General features: G+C 36.3%; 1 long non-coding RNA gene across 2 annotated transcripts in view; it reads right to left on the reverse strand.

The window, feature by feature from the left end:
- Positions 1–603: 603 nt before the first annotated feature.
- Positions 604–23441, reverse strand: part of LOC138834030 (uncharacterized) — a 56787-nt gene continuing 33949 nt past the window's right edge. For both annotated transcript variants that reach the window (XR_011373986.1, XR_011373987.1), the window contains 3 exons: positions 19797–19924; positions 19631–19715; positions 604–983 (listed from right to left, as the gene is read on the reverse strand). This is a non-coding gene — a long non-coding RNA (uncharacterized lncRNA). The remainder of the gene's footprint in view (positions 984–19630; positions 19716–19796; positions 19925–23441) is intronic.

Below are 23441 nucleotides of genomic sequence, written 5' to 3' on the forward strand. Positions count from 1 at the left end.
AACATTGAATAACAATTACTTGTAAACTATAATTTATATCCGCCCAAATTACTCCTCAAGTATGTATGAAACTATACTGTATTTTCAAGTTTTCAAAATTATTTTCCATGTGCCCTAGTTCAGGGAACTATGGGGGAATTTACTCCATGTGAACAAGTAAATAAATAAAAAAATAATAACAAGAAATCTAGAAATGCAGATTCAATGTAAGAAATAGATATAAGGAACTCTGGGATGAAGGTAGAGTGAGACTCACAAGATGAAGTGAACAGCAAAGAGAGAAAATTAGTCTATATTGCATGACTCAGAAGATTCCAGAGAAGATATATCTCGAAGGGGGGGAAAAAGATTGATAAGTTGAGTTGTTAAAGGTATCTGGCATTCATGAGGGAATAAGCCTTAGCCAAAAGCCAAAAATGTTGACTAAGCAAGAGAAAAGAGAAGATGAAACTGTGGCTCTTATAACACATTTGATTCTAAAACCATCCAGCTCTTCATATTATGTGAGATGACAAATGTCCCTTGTTTAAATTGATTTCTGTTGGGTCTTGCTATTCCTTGCAGGAAAAAAATCATTTATTTGACACATATTAAAGTTCTTTCAGCAAACAACGGAGGAGGCAAGGTGCTTGACAGGTGATCTGGATCTAGGAAGCCATCATAACTTAAGGCAATATACTCATTAGTCATCTGAACATCTTTACTTGCTTGTGTTCTTCAGCATCTATTCAATCCCCTCACTTGAGCTAGAATTTCCTCTGCTTACTTACATCATCTGCTACTTTTTTCTTTCTTAGCAAGTTGTCACAATGTTCTTCTAGTTTAGAGCCTCATTTCAAATTGAACTCCCATTGTTGAAAAGGTATATAGAATAGAGACGGTTCATATTTCAATAGCAGTCCCTTCCTTGCCTGTGTCTGATCACCTTTTTAATTAGTTCCTCTTGATTACATTTTCCATCATTGTCCAATCCACACATATTGCTGGAGGAAAAAAAAAGAGTATTGGAGTCATGGTGATATAAAATTGATCTCTTAGACTTACCTATTATTGCAACAGATGATTATTGGTAGAGAAAGGATGCTTTTTTTTCTTAAAATATGGTAAGGCATAGACTGATCTAAGGTAATAGGTTGCCTTTTTGAAACACCAAAAATCAGAAAGAATATACAAACTTCTTTTATGGCCCATTCCTCCTACTTTACCTCACAATAAAGACATTTTAAAGTCCAAACTATAACTTCCTGCTATAATCATTTTCCCCTGTGATCTCATTGAAAATGAGATGTAGCAACACCCTCCATAGCAATAGGATGTTCTTAGGAAATATTATATCCTTTGCCTAGTTTCATCTTCAGGCCAAAAAAAAATCATTCCATGTCTTTACATATTTGAAAGACTATGGAAGAACATACCTCATTCCCTATATTTAGAGAACTTATCACCACCAAATGAATGTGTAGATCAGTTTCTGTTTAACAATAATGAAAAGCATTATGCAAAATACCAAAGGCACTATTTTAACTTATCACACTTTTATTCACAGACTGAATTGAACTGAATACAATTTGAAGACAGAAAAATCTTCTCTTCTTGCACTGATCACAAAATGCATAGGTCCTTTCCTAGGAGTCAGAAATTGATGATGGATAATAATATATGGATCTGCATATAGATATATAGTATATTGTAAAGAAAGATAACTGCACAGAACTAATGTGTCTTTATGTGCATATAAATTCTGTGATACCTTAATTCATGCACATCTATCTAGATAATACTAATATGCTTAATAATACACAGAAAATTTTGACTGAACAGGTGTGCTGACAGAGGGAGACAAAAAGATGAGTTAAAGATATGTAAGTATGTGCTACACACGCATAGGGCTTTAATATATGTTTTTTGTTTCTTTGTTTGTTGTTGTTGTTGTTTTTGGTCGGTAATGGGGCTTGAATTCTGGGCCTGAGCGCTGTCCTTCAGCTCTTTAGCTCAAGGTGAGCACTTTACCACTTGAGCCACAGAGCCACTTCTGGTTTCCTGGTGGCATATTGGAGATAAGAGTTTCCTGGCTTTTCCTGCCCGGGCTGGCTTTGAACTGTAATCCTCAGCCTCCTGAGTAGCTAGGATTACAGGCATGAGCCACTGGTGCCTGGCTATGTTTTAATATTTTAATATGCATTTAATACTGACCCTTCCTGGACCAGAAGAAATTATAAACTTGTCTAGCCATAATGTCATGGCAGATTCATTAAGGCTTATTCAAATACAGAAACTTTCTCATCAGTATCCTATATGTCTACAAAATAAGAAATATACTATTATTAATATGGTCAGTAAGTGCTCATGTTTGCTAAGTACCTGCTACATACTAGGAATGACATGTGAGGATTTTCATTCCCTTTAAAGATACAGAGAAAGCTAATCTATGTACAAATATGGTCAAGTATTTCTTTGTGTTCTCATATTTATCCTTTCTCCCACTAAAGTTTCCATCACCCAGGCAGACCTAGTCACCTTAAACCAAAGTTTGGCACTTGCCTTGGTGTTAATCCACTCCCTTTGCCACTCTGTCCTTGATAGTAAATACTTGTGAGATCTCTTATTGGCATGTGTTTTGAGAACAGAAACTCTGTTCTTACCTATCAGGGTTTTTTCCCCCCAATTTTACCATGAAAACTAACATTGTATGAAAAAACAGGTGGGAAATTATTGGGTTAGGCAAAGTTTGAATTCAACCTTTTCTACTTGGCATTTGGGGTGAACATGGTACCAAATTCCATCATCTGGGTAATGGTACAGGTAAATAGATGATCTCTGTAATGCATAATCTTGCATTTCAACATGCATACACTAAGTGATGCTCAGATAGCTGGCAAGCCATTATTTCTAGGTGTTTATGGTGGAGGAAGGACAAATACTATCACACTTATTTTGTTGTGTTTTTTTAATTAAGTTTTTTATTGTACAGAGGGGTTGCAGTTACATGAGCAAGGTAATGAGCACATTTCTTAACCAGCATTGTTGCCTCCTCCTTTGTTTTTCCCCTATCATCCCTTCCCTCCCACCTCCACAGCTATACCCCCCAACCCTCCACCTAAATTGTTAAGTTCGTTTTTCAATATAGTGTCTTGTACATCTCATTGTTGCAATGGGTCAATCTGTATCCCTATTTAAACAATTTGTTTTTTCCCTTCCCCTTCCCAAATTATACCAATATCAAATACAGTGAAAACAGGGGTTATACCATGGGGAAGGGAATACAAAGCAACAAAAAAATATCCATGGTACCTTCTAAATATGTTAGAAACATGTTATCACATTTATTTACCTGAGATAGCCATCTTTTCCAGTCACTGAACATCAGAACTACATATCTCAGGCCTTCAGATTCTGGGCCAAATACAAGCCACTAGCCACCAATCTGTGATTGGCTAAATTACAATGCCAATTGAATCCTCCAACATATAGGGTATGTCCTCAATTAAAGTGAAAGCAATGATTTGGAAAAGAAATGTGAATGTCTTACCTAAGGGGAGGTGTGTTTTAAACTCTGATATTCATTTCTTTTTCAGGAAAAGTCTCCCCACCCTCAGAAGAAGTGGCCTCCTTTCCCTCACAGAAATTGGTTTCCACAGCCCTAGAAGAATTTGCTTTCCAACTTTCAGTGGCAACAATATTCTTACTTCCAGCCACCACCCATCACAGTGGCATGACCTTTTTAACCTCTGAGGGATTCACATTGTGTGCTCGAGAAACTTCAATTTCTTTCCCTCAGGCAATTGTCATATAAGAGTATGCTGATCCTCAAAACCTATCCATTCTCAAAAATATGTCTCTCTTTGCTTCTATACTCAAATTCTAACAAGATCTGAATAGAAGTTACAATGTGTGACCCATGAAGAGGTATGTCATATACCAAAATAACTACTGGAGTTTTCTGATTTACACAAGCAGAAATCTAGGAAATGTATGTGGGAATAAATATTACAAGTGTGAGGTAAAGGTAGAGGAGATGTAAGTAAAATTGGATTGAGTTGAATATATTGATATAGGTTTCCCAAATAGAGATTTTGTATTTATGTTTGAGCTTGGCAGTAAGAAATATCTCAAACAGTCTGGTTGCTTGGCTGGCTGATATATGCATTAAAAGAAGCTCTCTCATAAGCAGATTGGAATTGATCTATCCTCCTTAGTTTAATATAGGGATCATTTGGGAAATAAGAATGTTTGAATAAAATTGTCACTTATTACCTACTCATAAATACTGGGAAGACTCAGAAAATGCATCTTTCACCAAAACATTGAAAAATAAATTTTTGAGGGGGACCCTAAAATCCTCAAAGAGCTCTTTCATAACTCTTCTCTTTAGGCCAGACAGTGGAAGACATAGCCACTCAATAGGAAAATCTAAGTATAATGGGAATAACTGCATCTTAGAGTGGCAGAACCAACTAGTAACACTTAATTGCCAAAGGTAAGGTAGGTATAGTTACGATGATGGATAATAGCACAGCCAAAGTAGCTCTCAAAATAATCTGACCCACGCTGACAAGTTTACTCAGGGTATCCTAGAAGTGCATATATAGGAACTCTATTGAATTTCTACTTGAGCTGTCAAAACAGAAATGCCCCATAGCAAGTGAACACAGTTGAACTTAAATAATAAAAACACAGGTCCACAACCCCTCAATCAATTCCAAAACTTGAACTAGTTTACAAACTCAGAACTCCTTAAGCAAAGGGTAGGCCAGGTCCTCTCAGGGAAGTACCCTGGTATTCTACTCAAATTTTATGCTGTTAATCTTTCTTCCAGCTTTCATCAACTGGACCTTTGAACTTTCACCAGAGGAATTGTGGAGTAGGCAAATAGAAATGATCAGACTTCCCTTAGATGACTGAATTGCCATCTATTCTAGCAGAATATCACTGTTGCTCTCCATTTAGGGTAGAGGCTTACAGAAGTCAGGTGACCAAAGGAGTTTTAACTCAGGATCATCTCATAATGGGTCTAGTAGGCCCTTGATCCAATCATGTGGTTTTATTTACAGTTCTAGAATGCATAATTGGAATAGACATGCTATAACATATATAACAGCTGACAAAATTCCCACATTGGTTCTCTGACCTCTGGAGTAGGGATGGGTGTGGCTATTATGGAAGGAAAGTCCAAATGGAAGCAATAGAATGATTCTACCTATGAAAATACTAAATCAAAAAGCAAAACTGCATTCCTGGAAGGATTTCAGAGATTAGTGCCACCATCAGGGACTTGAAAGGTAATCATCTCTACCACATTCCCATTCAACCTTTTTGGCCTGTGAAAAAGACAGATGGATCTTAAAGAATGACCGTGGACCATCCTAAGCTTAACTAAATGGTGGCTCCATTCTCAGCTGCTGTACCAGATTTGGTTTCATTGCTTGAGCAATAAGAGGAAAGAATTGGGAAAGCGGTGAAAAAGAATTTGCTACCCTCAATGGGAAGAAATTTTGAAAATATCTCTATCCACGCAAATGTTCACTAAAGAGTAACCTCAAACCTTGAAGGATTTTTAATAATCAAGGGATATGGTGGTCTCTCTCCACAACCACTCATGCCATTGCTTAATAGGCTCATGAGCAAAGTGCCATGGTGACAGGAATGAATGAAGTAATATGGACTTCCATTCTCTAACCTCATCCTGGTTATTGCCACTTCTGAATGTACCATCTACCAGCAGCAGAATCCAACACTCAAATCCAATATGGCAACATTCCCCAGAGTGATTAGCCAGTCTCCTAGTAGTAGGCTGATTGCAATAAATCTCAACTGAAGAAAAGGCCATGTTTTACCTTCGCTATCCCTGGATAGGGATTTGCCTGCCCTGTATGCAGTGTGCTTCTGCCAAAACTAGTATGCATGCTTGATCTCCATTGTGGTACTCTATATAGCCTTGCTTCTCATTAAAAAAAAAAACTTACTTTATAGCAAAAGAAGTGCAGCAATGTGTGCATACTTATAGAATTCACTGGCATTACTGTGTTCCCCACTACCGGAAGAAGTTTTTTCTGAAAGAACGGTCTTCTACATACTTAATTACAATACCACAAAGATGGAAGTACTTTCAGACTCAAGCAAGATTCTTCACATGCTTAGAATCAGCATTCAATCTGGGGATATTTCTCCTACGATTCATGGGTCCAGTTATCAAACAATAGGAGCAACTTTCATTCACAAGTGGTCCACTAGAAAAAAAGATGGATTTTGTTTACACAACTCTACATTCCATTGGCCTAGAAGTGTTAGCTCTAGAGGGAATAATGTTTTCATCAGAAGACACAACGATAATTCCATTGAACTGGATGTTAGCACTGCCACTGAACCACATTGGGGGTCCTCATGCCTCTGAGTCAACTGGCAAAAAAAGGAGTTATGGTGTTGGTGAGGGTGATTGATCCAGACTGACAAGCAGAAATTAGATGGCACATCTATAAAGATGGAAAAAATCAGTGTATCTGTCATCTAGGAGACCTCTTAGGGAGTCTCTTAATATTAGCATTTCCCAGTGAGTGAGGTCATTATGAACCTGCATATGAACCCAGGTTGAGGTAAATGGTCCAGACCTTTCAGGAACACAATATAAAATGGGTCACTCTATAAAGAAAAGAACCACAACCAATTGAGGTACAAAATGACTATACAATGGGTAGGAGAAAGAAGTTATAAGCTAACTACAATCATGTTACCAGTTATAAAAATGATTATTGTAATTGTTGTATACATATCTGCTTCATTTTTATAAACACATTTATGTGTATGCATACATCCATAAGCAAAAATAAAACCAAATATTTCTTTTATCTCCTATTCATGTTACCATGTAATAGAACATACATTGACTTTATATCAGTAAGTTTTAGTATTTATATGTCATTATATTTAAGTTAAGAGGTTTCAGGAAAAGACTAAGCATTACTCAAGGATATAGTTACTCTTCTGAAGGAAGGGATCTTTTGCTTGTGAACAGTAACTTTCTGTGTTAGAGAGAATTTGACCTTGGCATTGTCATTATTCAGAGATTAAGTAAAATTGTTAACTGCAACCTGAGGCAGCATGACTGGATACCAGGCCGACAAAAATTAGAAAATGTAGAGAAGACTGAAAGTTAAGAGATGAAAACCAGTGGGGACCAGTGGTCCCAAGGCTCATCACACTTGGGCCCCAAGTTCCCACAAGCAAGCATGTTTATTTGAGTTTACAGAGGGAAGGTTACCATGGATACATGCAAAAAAATAAAGCATCCCTATTAATATTACAATTAGAGCTAAAACTGTGTTTGTGAGAGACATTGGTTCCTTTATTTTTTTTTGAGACAGGAGACTGCAGCCCAGACAATGTCCAGACACAGTGTCCACTTATCTAGCCCAAGGTTAAGTTGTCATGATCTTTTGTCCAGCTTACAAGGTCTCCAGTACAGTTATAGCTGCTGCCTAAGGAAGGTGAGCATTAGTGTCTGGAGGGATGGGGAAAGAAGTGTTGGGGGTTGGTAATCCAGTGTCTTCACCCTCTTCGGAGCTGTCTATTTTAACCCTGTCATAGCCGGACCTCAGCAGTCCAAGTGCTGTCCAGGCGGTATTCCAACCTCTCAAACCTTTTTCAGGTTTTATAGCTCAGCTTCAGAGTTCTCTACAAGTACCAGCTAAGAAAATTCAGATAGATGCTAAGTTATTAAAGTGTGAGGCTATGATGTTACTTTTACCTGACAACTTGAGTGGGCTAAGGGATTTCCAGGTTACTGTCAAAACATTGCTTCTAGGGTGTATGTGAGGATGTTCCAGAATAGATTATTCTCTAATCGGTAAAGTGAGCAAAGAAGACCACTCTCACAAACATAAGTCGGTACCATCTAACCTGTTGAGAATTAAAAGGTAGAGGAAGGGCAGTAGAGCTATGGCTCAAGTGGTAGAGTACTAGCCTTGAGCACAAACACTCAAGGACAGCACCCAGGTCCTGAGTTCAAGCCCCAGGACTACCAAAAAAAAGCAGAAGAAAAGTGAATTTTCCCTTTTATTTATCCAGAATCCATCTTTTCTTGCCCTTGAGCATCAAAGCTCTAAGACTTACTTACACCAGCCATGCTACCCAGACCCCTTCCCCCAGATCTCAGGCCTTTTGGACTTGAACTGAATTTTATTGTCTGATTTTTGGCCCTTTCTGGTTATCCAGTTTGCAAAAAAGATCATGTGTGTATCCATAAATATGTAGTCCAATTTGTACACATGTGTGTGTGTGTGTGTGTGTGTGTGTGTGTGTGTGTGTATGTGTTTGGACTCTGGAGAATCTTGACTAAAACAGTCCTCAACATTCATCTTGAAGATTTGGAGTCTCTTCTTTCTAAAATTCACCCAGTATCCACTAAGTGGCTATGGGAGGGTAGACTTCAAAGTGACTTTGAGTTATCCTCAGAGACTTCTGTACTTCCTGGTCCCTGGAAACAGTCCTATCTAACCATATGTGTAACACATATTCAACAGTGAGATATTTTCTTCCTCTTTCTTTTGTTGCCTTACAAAGTAAGTATGATCAATCACCTCATCTAATCTTCCATGTAGGCCATTGACTTGTCTTTATACAGTCAGTCTTGAACTTGGCCTCACTTTTCTGGCTGACCTAAATTCTAATCACGGAAACAAATGAGTGAATAAATATATTTTTAAAGTAAACTAAATTTTGATCGATTTGTAGAAAGGAGAAAGATGTCTGCACATTTTCACGGTTACTTGCATTCATTGCCTAACCCATCAATATTATTGTGTTCTCCAGATCTAATAATAAATGTTGAAACTTTTTTAAAAATGTAAACACTATTCCACCATGTCACAACAGTCCAGTTCTTTCACGTGACACTTCAAATTGCATGTTTTAAAGCAGAAGAAATACAAATTTGCCAGTCCACCTCCTTGTCTATTCCACCAATTCTTTAATTACAGAGATTGATTAAACTTTAGCAGATGGAGGGTAGAGAGAAGGAAAATCCCTCCTGCACAGCTCCTAGCAGCTGCTCTTAATTATAAGGCATTAAAGAAAGCAGCCAATTAGCTCAGAACAACTGCAGAAACCAATCACAGCATATAAAATCCTATCTTCTTCTATCTTTGCCAAATTAAGGCAGTTGTTCCAGACACTACTTCCTAAATCAAAATTATACATTAAATAAGGAGTTTCCTGTGATTAATACAAAAATCAAGTTTGTTTCTTTAGTGCTATTTTATCTGTGTAATCTATTCACACAAGCACCATATGCAAAATGAAAATGCCAATTACTTTAAACATAGGAAATGAGCAGCTCTACAGAGTAATATTTTAATTTAAATCACCCTTAGATTTCTATAGTTTCATTTTATTTTTCTCTATATAAACAAATTTCATGTCTTGTATAGGAAAAAATGTAGAGAATAGCATTAGGCTTTAAGAAAGAATATAAGATCATCACATTTCCTATACTATTGTCTTATAATAAATATTACTATTTTGGAATATATTCCTCAAGTCTATTTTCTACTCAAGGAGATTTTTTAAAGAAGCACATCTCCGGGCTGGAAAGGTGGCTCAGTGGTAGCGTGCTTGCCTTGCATGCATGAGGCCCTGGGTTCAATTCCTCAGCACCACATAAGCAGAAAAAGCTGGAAGTAGAGATATGGTTCAAGTGGTAGAGCGCTAGCCTTAAGCTGAAGAGCTCAGGGACAGTACCCAGGCCTAGAGTTCAGTTCTCACAACTGACAGAAGAAAAAAAAAGAAGTACATCTCACTAGATTTGTATAATATCCCATTTTCTCTTTATGAATTGAATTCATTCATGTCATATACATTAAATATTTCTATTATCTCATTGATTATAAGTTAGCCACTAAAATAGTTGTAATTGAAATTTTCTTACTACAAATTTAAAATGTTTCTCATTTTTACTGTTATAAAATATTGTGGATAACTCAGGATTGATCTACCTATGATCATTTCTTTCTGTGTAATTCCTCAGGATAGATATCCTGGGTAAGAGTTTATGAAATTTCCATACTCCAAAATTTGTTCTCAGATTTATTAAATGAAGAATTTTTAATAAGGGATGGGTATGTTGTGCGGACTCAAGTTTTTTCAAATCTTAAGGTTTTGTAGAGTAAGTAAATGAAAGAAAATTACTTTTGTTTTACAATGAGGCCCAAGACACGCATAGGCTGTTTCTCTCATTTTACAGCTGATTTTGTAGTATAGCCAGATATAAGGACCACTGGGGCTTGTTAGTGAGCTTCCTGACCTACCCAGTTATTTTATTTCTAGAGAAGAGGTAACTGAATTACAAACTCATAATTTTTTGAACAGAATGACTAGAACAGAAATTTGTTTTAGAGAGATGCAACTGAGAAGCCTCATAAACGAGTTTTATAGCTATCTATTATCCACACGTTTCTATGGATAAGCACATACCTACTAAATATGTAAGCTGCATCAGGGATTGAAAGGAACACCATAAACTGAACCATCTTCCCTTTACTCTGGAATCCAAGAGCAAATCTATAATAAACAAACAAAGGTGGACATTTTCCACCTCTTTGTCATTTTCATTTTAAGGTATTTTTTAAAGGAATGAATCAATAAGAAGCACTGGAACTACGGTATCCAACACCATCCAACACCATAAATCCTCACGGGCAGGAAGAGGAGATGCTACTACTTCCTCTTTCTAAGCTTCAGTAATCTCCTAGAACACTATAATCCTAAAGAAATCTGATCAGCAGCTTACTCACACTGCTCTCATTTTCCAGGCCCCATTAGCTGCAGTAACTTCCCTCCTGTCTCCCCTCCTCCCACAGGCACAGTCAGCTGTGCATGTGGATGCTACTTGACAAATAATGCCTCCATCCCATGCACACCCCACCCCCTTTAGCAGAGCATGTCTGTCCATTTATATCTTTGGCATTGTCTCATCATGTATCCCATTTGACCTCAGCCCTTTGCATTCAACTCTAAACATCTCTGCAATTCTCATTGAGGGGCCTACCCATGCCAGCTAAAGCCACAGAGAGATCAATTTACAAAAGACAGGAAGTATATGTATCTGAAAATATTGACTTATATTGTCTTTGGCCATTACCTACAGAATAGAAACACATTCCTAATAAATGATACAAAAATAAAACCTCATATTTATTACTTTGTTTAATAATCCAAGCATATTATGTGTGGTACCTTCTGTACTCAAAAATAACTCATTTTATAGTGGAGAAAACTGAAGCTTAGAGAGATCAACATGTTCATTTAAGGTCACTGGTAAATAACCAAGCAAGTTTCTACCTTTAATATGAGCATCCACATGAGTATTCGCTGTGCTTCTAAACTTAGTCTTGCATGGAAGGCCATTCATTAGCCTTCTCCTATTTATCTAGGCAAAACTCTAACCTAATCATCATACTTCTTGTTTCTTCTGAATACTACCTAATAATAGTAAATCTCTCATTGGAGTAAGCCACAGAATCCTGCAGAGCTTGAATAGAGAATTCTAGAAAAATCATCTCCAAGTAGAGGGATTTCTTCTAGCTCTTCTAGTTATTTCTTCTAGCAGCTGAACATCCACCCACCTTCCCAAGCATTTTCAAGTCACTTATTGGTTTATTTTCAGAAGAAGGTTTGTTTTCCTTATATCTCTTCTTTATGCTTATACCAAATCTATCCATCCACCCAGACCACAATCACATCTTCCATATGCTGAATTTGCTCTCACTTACATTCTAGGGAGGTCATTCTTTTTTTTTGCTCATAAGTTTTGGGTTCACTCAACTATACAAATCTATTTAGAAGGTGACCATGCATGAGCTAATAAGAGTCTTCTATATGTGTACTATATTGTGGAAAATAGCTGATACTAAGAAAAAGATCTGGGAAATAGATAACTAGGATAGTGTATGGGGGGATTCAGTGTAACCTAGCCAACTCCTTCCTTGTTTGGCTTTCCTCATATTTCATATGAGGAGTTAAGTTTCAGTTCTTCTTTGTTTCTCTTTGGAAATCTTTACTTATCTTTCATTGTCTGAAATTCTGGAGATGCTTAACTAGTATGGAAAAGACATTAATTTTGAGTCTTACGAAAAAACATTGTGTCTATACATTAAGCACATATAACTACTCTTTGGTTTCAAGTTTTATAATAAACAAACATGAAATCTTACTTAAATTAAGACTTGGCTTAATGCTTTCAAGTAAGACTAGGTGAAATATATTAAATACATTTTCATAGTATATTTTCTCTTTTTTATTTTAAAAATACCATACAGAGGGGTTACAATTACATGGGCAAGGTATTGAGTACATTTCTTATCAAGCATTGTAGCCTCCTCCTTTGTTTCTTCTTCCCATCCCTTACCATCTCCCCCCTCCTCTCCGCCCCCCCATGGCCAAAGTTGTAAAGTTCGTTTTTTAACGTAATGACTTGTACATCTCATTGTTGCAATGGGTCCACCTGTATCCCTATTTAAACGATTTGTTTTTTCCCTCCCCCCCCCCCAAATTATACCAACATCAAATACAGTGAAAGCAGGGGTTATACCTTGGGGGAGGGACATACAATGTAGGATAGTTGTAATATATGATTGGTATATCAGGGTACAAAAATATTCTAAGCCATGTTTTTCTATGGTTGTCTAGTTGTTCCAACAATGTTTGAGGAAGGGGTATTTTCCCAATATTGAATTGTCTGTATAACTTTTTGAAAAATCACTAGGATGTGTTAGAATGGGCCCATTTCTGAGTTCTATGTTGTATTCTATTGATTTATCATTTTTCCATTATTGCACTGAATTGATTGCTGGAACTCTTTACTATAATTCTCAGTATCTAATAGTGTGATTTCACCAGATTGTTTTTGTTCATTTCCCAGCATTATTGCTGTTTTTCAAAATTGTTTTGGTTGTTATACTTCTTTGACCTTCCATATACACTTTAAAATATACTCATCTGTATCTATAAAAGCATTTCTAAGAGATTTGCTTAGAAGTAAATTCAGTCTATAAATCAATTTGAGGAGAGTTTTTTCTTCACTATACTGATTATTTCAACCCATTATATATATATATATATATATATATATATATATATATATATATATATATATCTCACATATATGGCTAAATTATTAATTCGATTTCTTTGATTTACAACATTAGGCTATTGTGGTTTTCAGCACACAGACATTGTTTATATCTTGTTAGATATTTGCCTAAATAATTTTTGAAGCTAATGTAAATTTTTAAATGTTACCTAGTTTTCAGCAGCTGGAGACACAGCTTAAGAATCAAGCACATGTTTAGCATGTTCAATACTCAACACACACACACACACAAATACACATACACACTGAATTTCTAATTTCTCCATTGCTAGCGTTAAGAAGCATGTTTAATGGCTCTATGTTGACCTTGTACCTTGCAACCTCATTAAATGCATTTTCATTATGTACTGGAGCGTTCTGCATAGATAATTATATCATCTGAGAATCTGAGTGTCTTTTATTTCTTCTTCTTTCCTTATTAACTAGATAGCCCACCCAGAACCACGTTGAACAATGAAAATGGACATTCACACTTTGTTGCTAAGAGAAAAGCTTTCACTTTTTCTCCATTAAGTATCAGATTGATTTGTATTCTTGGTGTTTTTTGTAGCACTGGGGTTTTGGCTTCACAGCCTTGAATTTCCTAGGCAGTTGCTATACCCTTGAGTTATACATCCAAACCCAGATTTTGTGATTTTTAGATAACTTTTAATCAGGTTTATGCCTTCCTTTCTATTCCTAGCTTGTAGGGGATCTTTATCATAGAGATGTTGGATTTCTTTCAGTTTTTCCTGCATCAATTGACATCAGCATCTACCTTCATCTTCATCTACCTCCTCCTCTTCCAAATCCTCATCCTTCATCTCCTTCTTTGAGATAGAGTCTCACTATGGAGCCCAAGGTGGTCTCTAATTCCTGATCCATTTGCCTCAGCCTCCTCAGTGCTGGGATTACAACTATGCACCACCGTACCTGACTCTAGATTGTTGATATGGTGGATTATATTGATTATTTTTTCCATATTGAAACAGATTTACATTACTAATATAAACTCTACTTGGTCATAATGTGTTATTGTTTTATTTATTAAAGAATTTAATTTGTTAATATTTTATTTATTCATTTTTTAGATTTTTTAAAAATGTTATTGTAAAAGTGATGAACAGAGGGGTTACAGTTATATAAGTCAGGTAATGAGTACATTCCCTTTTGAACAGTGTCAACCTCTCCCTCAATCTCTCCCAGTTTTTCTCCTCCTGACTTCCCTCCTCACCAAATTTGTATTGTTCATTTCCAATATACTATCTAGTGGGTTTCACTGTTGAGTGGATTCACCCTTTCCCCACCATTTCTGTGCTTTCTCTTTCCCCTCCCCAAATTAGATAAACTTATACAAGTGACAAAGGGTACAGAAATAACAACCAGTGACAGTAGGGAATAAACCAAAGAAAAAAGGAAAGAAGAAAAACTAAAAGAAATATAAATGGTACAGTTAAAAAATGCTTGCTTCCATTTCTTGGAGTCTATTTCAATAAGCATCATTTTATATGATCATATGCACATAGCTCTGGAGCCCTTGTAATCCTCTCCTAAGAATATCCTCATTTGCTCTCACTGTGTGAATGTTTATAGACTAATTAATCATGTGCAAGTGTAATTATTTGTCATTTACTGGTTTACTTGTAGATTTATAGGCATTGGGGATTTTTATAAGACATAGTAGGCTCAAAGTGTTTTATTCTCCCCAAAAAATGTTTAAACTGTCTTTGGTACCTGAGTAACTATGGCCTCATAAAGTGAATCAAAGGTTTACCATCTCATCTTTTTTCACATATCTATTACTGAAACATTATATAAAATTTGTGTAAATTTTTCTTCAAGTATTTAACAGAACTTTTCAATGTAACGATCTGTTCCTGGAAATAATTTATTTGCTATTTTGGAAACTTTTACTAGCAAATTACATTTCTTTCCTTCTTTCTCTCTTCCTTTCTCTTTCTTTCTCTTTCTATCTCTTCCTTCCTTCATTTCTTCCTTCCTTCATACCTTCCTTCCTTCCTTCCTTCCATTTAACTTACTCAACAACCCCTGACATCTCTTCTCTTCCACCCTCACCTGTACCAACTCCACTATAGAACCTCTGACCTTCCATCTTGGGAACTCTTGAGCTTCTCTTTAAAATAAGGAACTTATTTAAAATCCCATCAGCCCACACTCTATTTACCCAGTACCAAGACTTGAACTCAGAAGCTCATTTGGCTTTCTTACTTATGAGTGGTGCTCTATCACTTGAGACATGGCTCCAGCCCAGTTTTTTGGCTGGTTAATTGGATATGGTGTCATGAAGACTTTTCTTCCTGGCTTGACTTCAAACATCAAACCTCTAGGTCTCAGTCTCATAAGTAGCTAGGGTTACAAGGATGAGCCAGTAGTGCCTGGCTACAAATTCAACTTACCAAATAGTTGCACAACTAGTTGAGTTATCTATGATATCTAACTTTTGGTAATTCTAAAAAGCATCTATGGTCCTATTTGTACCAGCTTACCTCAGTCCCACTTGGCTCTTCCATGCATGTCTCTTTTACTAGAGAATATTTTGAATGTATATTGTAAGAGTATCCACAGTATGTTGTTTAGTCAATTCTTTAAAAGGTGATATACCCAAGAAATATTAATGCATATTTCTAATTTGCTTGATGGTGGGAAAGAATCATTTATTTTATTTTACATTTTCTCTTGAGAACAACAACATACACCGTCCAAATCTACATCAGCAAATAATACACCATTATTTTGTCATACCATGTGCTGGATATGATATATGCAGATGAATTATATATATTTCATAATTATGTATAAAATTGGGGAAATAGTTTGACAAAAATATGGCTCTTAGAGTTAAAATATGTTTGAACCTCTGCTTTCTCACTTGCTAGCTAAATGACTTAAGCCATTATTTCATTTTTTTAAGCCAATTGTTTTAAACTCTCTCAACCTCAACATTTAAGTCAAAAGTGAGAAGAGAGCATGGGAATACAGTTTGTGAGAGATCATTTGCCTAGAAAGTTCAAGGACCTGGATTTTATACCTAACATTGACAAAAAGAAGGTGGAAGTGATATAAAAGTTATGTAAAGATTAAAAGTGATAATTTTTTAAAAAGACAATTGGGAACAAAATGTAGAGACTTCAAAGTTGGTTCTAAATCCAACATAACCACATATTAGCTGTGAGACCATCAGATACAAATAATTAAGCTTGTTTGAATGCTTATACCTCTACATAAAATCTTGGGAGATCAGAAAGATGATAGATAGATAGATAGATAGATAGATAGATAGATAGATAGATAGATAGATAGATAGATAGATGATGGATATGTATCTCTTTCTATATTATTGGCAAATTATCCATCCCTGAGTTATACAAGGTATTTTTTACTCATAATATGTAAACAAAATCCCATTAGTTCTACTTTCAGAGTCTGTTTAGATTCCTTCACATCTATTACCTGCTCGTCCATCATCGGTCTGATCTTCCCACTTTTATTCTCATAGTTGTGTGACTGGATTCTTTTCTTTCACCCTTACTCTCCTGTTCTTTATTACTCTCAAAGTGGCAGCCAGAATACTCCCATCAATTCTCAGCCTCAACAATCTTCAGAAGCTTCCTATCTCAATCAGTGTAAATGCTGGTCTCTGCAGTGACTTAAAAGTCCACTCCAAAGCTTATCTTCTACTATCATCCATCTACCTCACTTAGCACCTTTGACATCTTTTCTCCTCCTCCCTCACCTGCACCAGCTCCACTGTAGATCCTCTGATCTTTCATCTTGGGAACTCTTGATCCTCTCCTACTTCAGGATCTTATTTAAAATACCATCAGCCCACTCTCCATTCACTTACCCTAAATTATTTTTTCTCTATTGCACTTGTAGCCATCTAACACTGTGATATTGCCTTCATCCACTTACCTTTGTGTTGTTTGTTCCCCTGAAACACACTGACACTTGTATGAATAGAAACTTTGCAAGAGTAGGTATTTTAGGCACTTAGGTGCATCTCTATCTTCAGAGACTAACATAGTATATTGCATACAGTCTTCTCTGTTTGACCCTCTCTTTTGTTCTTCCATGATCTCATCTTTGTTCATATTCCTCTGTCCTTCACTGTCTCCCTCCTTCTGTTACTCTTCTTCCTCTGTCATTTGTATATGTGTCATGGTAAACATTCCTCTGATCTTGGAACTCTAGAGAAAATGGTGTCCAAAGAACATCTGAGCCTTCTAGAAACAACTAGCCTACCTGGAGAAGAATGTAAGAGTTATGGCATATTTAATATGTATGTCTTAGAACCCACTGTATTAGGTGCTATATTATTCAAGGTAAATAATATGCATTCCCAACTTGCTAACCACTTCATTTTTTAAAAAAGAAATAAGTAAAAACACAATAAATAAGAGAACCACAAAAAAACAATATGTTACTCCATGAGGAGGGAATTATGAGAGGTTTAAAAATAGATCTAATGTGGTCAAGACAAATCCAGCAATAACAATCAATTAGAGAGAAGACTAATGGCACAGTATGAGTTTGATGCAGAAGTTTCCCCATTTGATCAACCCCCTAGGTTGATCAAGATGATTCAAGTGTTCCTTTCACAATGAGTCATCCATAATTTCAGGCTTGCTTTAGCTGTGTTTGTGGTTATGAAATGATCCTCATGCTACCATTCCTAATATTAGAAGATTCCGTTCTAACCAGTACAAATTGTTAGGCAAGGGAGTAGGTGTTCATAGTATGGGTTTATTTGTTCTCCAGCAGGCCTGGGTTACAGTGAACTCAGCATTTACTGAATAAGAAACACATACTAGAACTTTCCTTAATTTGCTGAATGGGACTAAACAAGAGGCGCTTGGGGGCACATTCAGGGGAACTCAAAGAGCTAGATGGAGGAGTGGAGAAGGTGAATAGTAATAGCTAAAGTGTTCTCCTGAAACAAAATTGTTCTTCTGAGTAAACATTTAGCAAACTGGCACATCCATAATTTCAGGGTTCAGAAGCCTGAATATACCAAAGCAACAACAAAAGTAAAGCTTTGAGGACATACCTTATTTCATCAGTGGAAATGTTATTTCATGACCTCAAAGTACAACTGTGTACGGCAGACATTTAAGGCATCAAGAAAGTAACTGAGAGGGGAACCATACAATATTTAAATGAGCTTTTGAGAAAATGGCAGAAATAGCTTGAGAGTTACTCCTGAGGGCTAAGTACTGCTCATTCTCTCCATTTGATAAAGTAAAAAAGTGGAACTCAGAGAGAAGTAACACTTCCAAGAGTTGGAGCCAGGATGAGAGTCCTGGCCTTAATGGTTGAAGATCATCACTTGTCTTTCCCTACTTGCGTGCTAAAACTCTAGAAAACAGTCTATGATATGCTAGACTTGGTTGTACACCGGAATCATTTGGGATCTTACAAACTGCTGATACCTCGGCGCGAACTCTGTATGTTCTGATTTAGCTGGCCTGGAGTGCAAGCTAGTCCACAAGATTCTTTTAAATGCTCCCCAAGTGATTTTAATGTTTAGTCAGAATTGAGAGCAACTCTGTGGAAGTTATTTTTAATTATAGATTTCTTGAACTCAACTTTCTTTCTTTTTTTTTTTGGTCGGTCATGGGACTTGAACTCTGGGCCTGGGCACTGTCCCTTAGCTCTTCAGCTCAAGGCAAGTGCTCTACCACCTGATTTCTTGAACTCAAAACCAGGTTTTACACCATGAGAGTCCCAGAGGTGGATACAATTAAGAACACTATTTTTATAATCTGTCATATATTTTATAATAGTGTTTTTATAATCTCTCTAGGTCATTCTGGTAAGCAGCCAGATTTGTGGCTCATTACAAATAAACAGGTATTAGACCCAGTCTGCCCTTGCCTATGTTCTCATGGAGAACAGACTTATCTTATAGCATCAATTTCTGAAATGGTCAAAGGAAAAGTGATTAATGTGAAAGTGCTTTGAAAGCTATAAGGCATTATTATTATTATTATTATTATTATTCCTCTCCCCTGGCATGCCTGACTTTTATCTCTGAGATTGACTGCCTCTATATCAACCGTATCTAAAGAAGAAGAGTCCTAGCTTTCTAACTCTCTTCTGGCAATTCCCTCTTTTATCATCTGCACAACTCAGAGGCAGCCTATTGGCTCAAGAATAGGTAGCTGCAGACTCTCATTCCGATTAGAGAAAAAAGTACACAGAGGAAGCTTGTCCCAGTGAGGGGAAATGGAGAGAAATGAGAATTGTGTAACTTCAACCACAAGCATTTGTTGTCGAAGCTATGAATTCAGCCAAAGGGCTGAAACATTAGCCAATATGCTTTCCCAGCACTCAAATTCAATTCACAAATGAGACTTCCCATTGCCCAGAACATCCCATCCCATTGGGAGCACGCAGCATCTCCATCTGGGGTTTCTGTGACTGATTTGGGAGTGGGAAGAAGATACATAAAGAAAAAGAATACATTACACAAGTGCTTTCTTCACTCACCTCCAACTCTTACTTTCTAATGGGTCCTTACTGTTCACATTTTCAGGGAAATGGTGTAATAGGGCTGATGGCTTCCTGAGAATATCTAGGAAAAAATTGTAGAATATTAAAGTCTGAGATTCTTCCTAGAATATGAGGGGCCACGCATATATCCCCAAGTCTTTACCTTCTCTTGGGCTTCTTCTGTGGTCTAATTGCCTATCAGTGGAATATGGGTTCTATTAAAAAAAATCTCTGGATCAAGTGTCTCATGGACAGAAGTGGACAGTCACAATTTTTCAAAAGATGTAATTTCTGAAAGAAAAATAAACGAAAATTACCAAAATTAGGGGGGGGATGAATATAATTATAACTATACATTTTTAATCTCTCTTATCTATAGCAGTTTATAGCAACTCATTCCTGCCAAAACAAAAAACAAAAAACCTCTGATGGCAATATCTCCTCACTGTGTTATCACCAATAAAAGGGAAGAAGGAGGCGGAGGAGGAGGAGGAGGAGGAGGAGGAGGAGGAGGAGGAGGAGAAGGAGGAGGAGGAGGAGGAGGAAGAGGAAAGGGAGAAATGGGGAAGAGAAAAGGGAAGAAGGATGAGAAAGAATAGGAAATAAAGGAGGAGGAAAAGGAAGGCAGGTTTCTATTACTGTACTGTAGTCATTGCTTTTTTCATACAACAAAGAATTATTTAGGGCAGACACATTAACCAAATCAATGCTAGTTTGAGCAGCTAAGAAGTTACCTATCAAAAGCATTAAACAGAAATCAAATAAATTTAATGAATACTATTTATTTCTGAAACTATAAGCTCACAATTTTATTTTTTGATCATAAAAAATCCTTACAAGATTTTAAAAAATATTGGCATTAGGTCAGTAGTAGAGTCATTGTACAATGATTTTATAGCATGTATAAGGCATAAAGTTTGATCCCTGGCACCACATTTTTAAAAATCCTGGTATTACATAAGTGAATACTTTAAACTATGGGTAAAATCTCCTGTGCTAGATCAGGCACATACAAAACATGGTATTTCAAAAAAGTGAAAAAAAATACTTTCAGGTGCTGCTAGATGACTCAAGAATTGATTTCAATAATGAAAAAAACACTTATCTTTCTTATAAAAATATAAGTGAGGAATAAAAATGATATGAAAATTAGGTTCAAAAAAGTAATATTCCATTTTCTAAATGAAACTATGTAGACACACATTCATCAAATTTTATGTGTTAAATAGTGTAAACAAACATTTGACTATTCATTCACTTCCAAATCTTATTTATCTAGGTTTCCAAAATTTTCTTTAAACATATTCACAGGAAAAATGGAAGAATAATTATATGACAAGGAGAATGGTTGAGTCTCACAATATACTTCAGAGCCTTAAAATGCACAAATACATTGTGACTCCTTAAAATGCAAAAGAGTTACAATATGGCATACTTCTTGTTCTTATTTGACAATGAAAACTTGATCCATGTGAGACAAGATTTCTTTGGGAGAGCTTAGGAAATACTGCTCTTAATCCAAAGAATCTGCCCAAGCTCAAATGTACCTGTAGCAGTTTCCTTTCCTTGGATTTTCAAGCAGAATTACCTCCATGTGTGGGTACTATCTTACTGCCACTACAGTGACGCTATCTTCTCATAGGCCAGTGTATTTCATCTAAGAGAAACTTAAATATTTGTTTTACTCTGGATCCTGCTGCTCACTGGAGTTCTAGCTCTATCCAGTGATTGACATAAACAAATGAGCCCTTTGTTTAAATATGGTCCCAATCCCTAAATCAGAGAATGCTGTAGTTCTTTTTATGTCCAACAGTGTCATTATTAGGACATTGATCTTACCAAATAACATCTAAGCACCAAGTAATGGCAGGTTACCTAGTACTTCCTACATGCTATATGCAGGCTAAGGTAACATGAATTGTAACTACAATGAATCCAGCAGCCCTTGGGCTACATTAGAGATAATTAAATGAATAATAAAGACAAATAACATGAAGGCATACTATGGAATAGGCCCCCCAAAAGCTCTTAACATTTGATTATCGCTACAGTGCTTCCTGAAAATTAGGGCTGTTGTAGACAGTTAACAACTAAACTGGGAGTTAAAAATCTATCCAGTAAAAGTATCTATCCAGAATAGTAAAAATAATCTATCCAGAATCACTTAACTAGTAAAAGGCCTAGACCAATTGCTTAGTCCTCTATGGCATTTTATCTCGCAATATTTAATTCTCCAAAGTTCGCTTCCAAACTACTTCAGAACAAAAGTAGTTTGGCCATATCCCAAAGTTACAGTTTTCAGTCAAAGTGACTGGTTTTTATACAGTAGCTCCAGCTTGTGGCAGACAGAAGGAAATAAAGTGCATTGGTGAAAACACCGCCTGCCTAAACTCAGAATTTTAAAATGTTCAACCATTGACTAAAACTATTCTTATTTTTGTATTTCTTTGAAAAATTACTTGTCATATCATGTATTTTATGGCTTTTATTTTTTTAAACTAAGAAGTGTTATTGATATAGTGGGAAAAACCATGCCAGCTTATAACTTGAATCTGAATTTTGAGTTTGGACAAGATACTTACTCACCTCTTATCTACAAAAATGTGAATAGTTATATTTTCTCTGCAGACTTTTTATGAGCCATGGATCAGATCATGTAAGTTATAAAGAAAGCATTCAATAAGTAATCATTTCCTTTCCTGTTGAAAGAAATGGACTCATTTGCTTTCCTCATCTTTAGATTGCTGATGCTAATGTCATTTGCAAGTTTTTCATTAGAAAGAGATTGCATTATGCTCAGAGTGGTATTTTATTTGTAAGTGGCTCCTATTTGGCTGAAAAAGAATGAACATTAACTGTAAGTAGGGACATAGGCATGATAGCACAAGCCTGTAATCGTGGATAGCTGAGATCAGGAGAAACACAGTTGGAGACTAGCCTGGGCAAAATGTTCACCAGATCCCCATCTCAACCAATAGATGGGGGCAGTGGTATGTACCTATGATCCTAGTTATGCAGGAAGCTTAAAATAGTAGGATCAAGGTTCAGACCTACCTGTGTATAAATCAGACACTATCCAAACACAACTAAAGCAAAAGGAAATGAGGACATAACTCAAGTGGTAGAGGACCTGCCTACCAATGCAAGGCCCTGAGTTCAACCACAGTACAATTAAAAAACAAACAAACAAAAAACCTATAAGGAGGCCTGAAGTCTTATCTGAGGTTCAATTTCCCACCAGCAAATAAGTCTGGAGTTTCATTGACAAAAACTGCAGCCCAAATAACCATCGCAACACACATCTGCTGGTACATTCTCATAGCTGCCTTGCTGTTGCCTTTGCATCCAGAGAAACCTTTACTATAAAGGATAGCTAAATGTGCTATGTGTATGCTAATTCTATTAAAACCACATGACACAATTGGACATATTGAATGTAAATAACAAGAGAATTGTTAGAGCTTCATAAAAATTCTCTCCACCCTAGTACTAATATGTTTTTATGCCTTTACATTTGAGTAACTACTAATAAAATTATCATATTTTAAACTTCTTTTGTAGATTCATATATAATTTTCAAATGCAGATGCTCCTTGGATTAAAGTGAGGTTCCATCAAGTGAGATTCCCAACAACCTGACTGTAAGCTAAAAATATTGTACATCAAAGTGCCTTAAAAACATCTAATCTACCAAACATCAAATGCTTAGCAACATTGCCCACTATAGACTATCAGCTATTAACCCTCATAGTCCCATACCTGACTGAAAACTGAAAGTTTACCGTCTCTGCCCAGCATTGGGACAATT

The sequence above is a fragment of the Dipodomys merriami genome, unplaced genomic scaffold (genome assembly GCF_024711535.1).
Source record: "Dipodomys merriami isolate MVZ:Mamm:240054 unplaced genomic scaffold, mDipMer1.0.p SCAF_21, whole genome shotgun sequence".
In the NCBI taxonomy this organism is placed as follows: Eukaryota; Metazoa; Chordata; class Mammalia; order Rodentia; family Heteromyidae; genus Dipodomys; species Dipodomys merriami.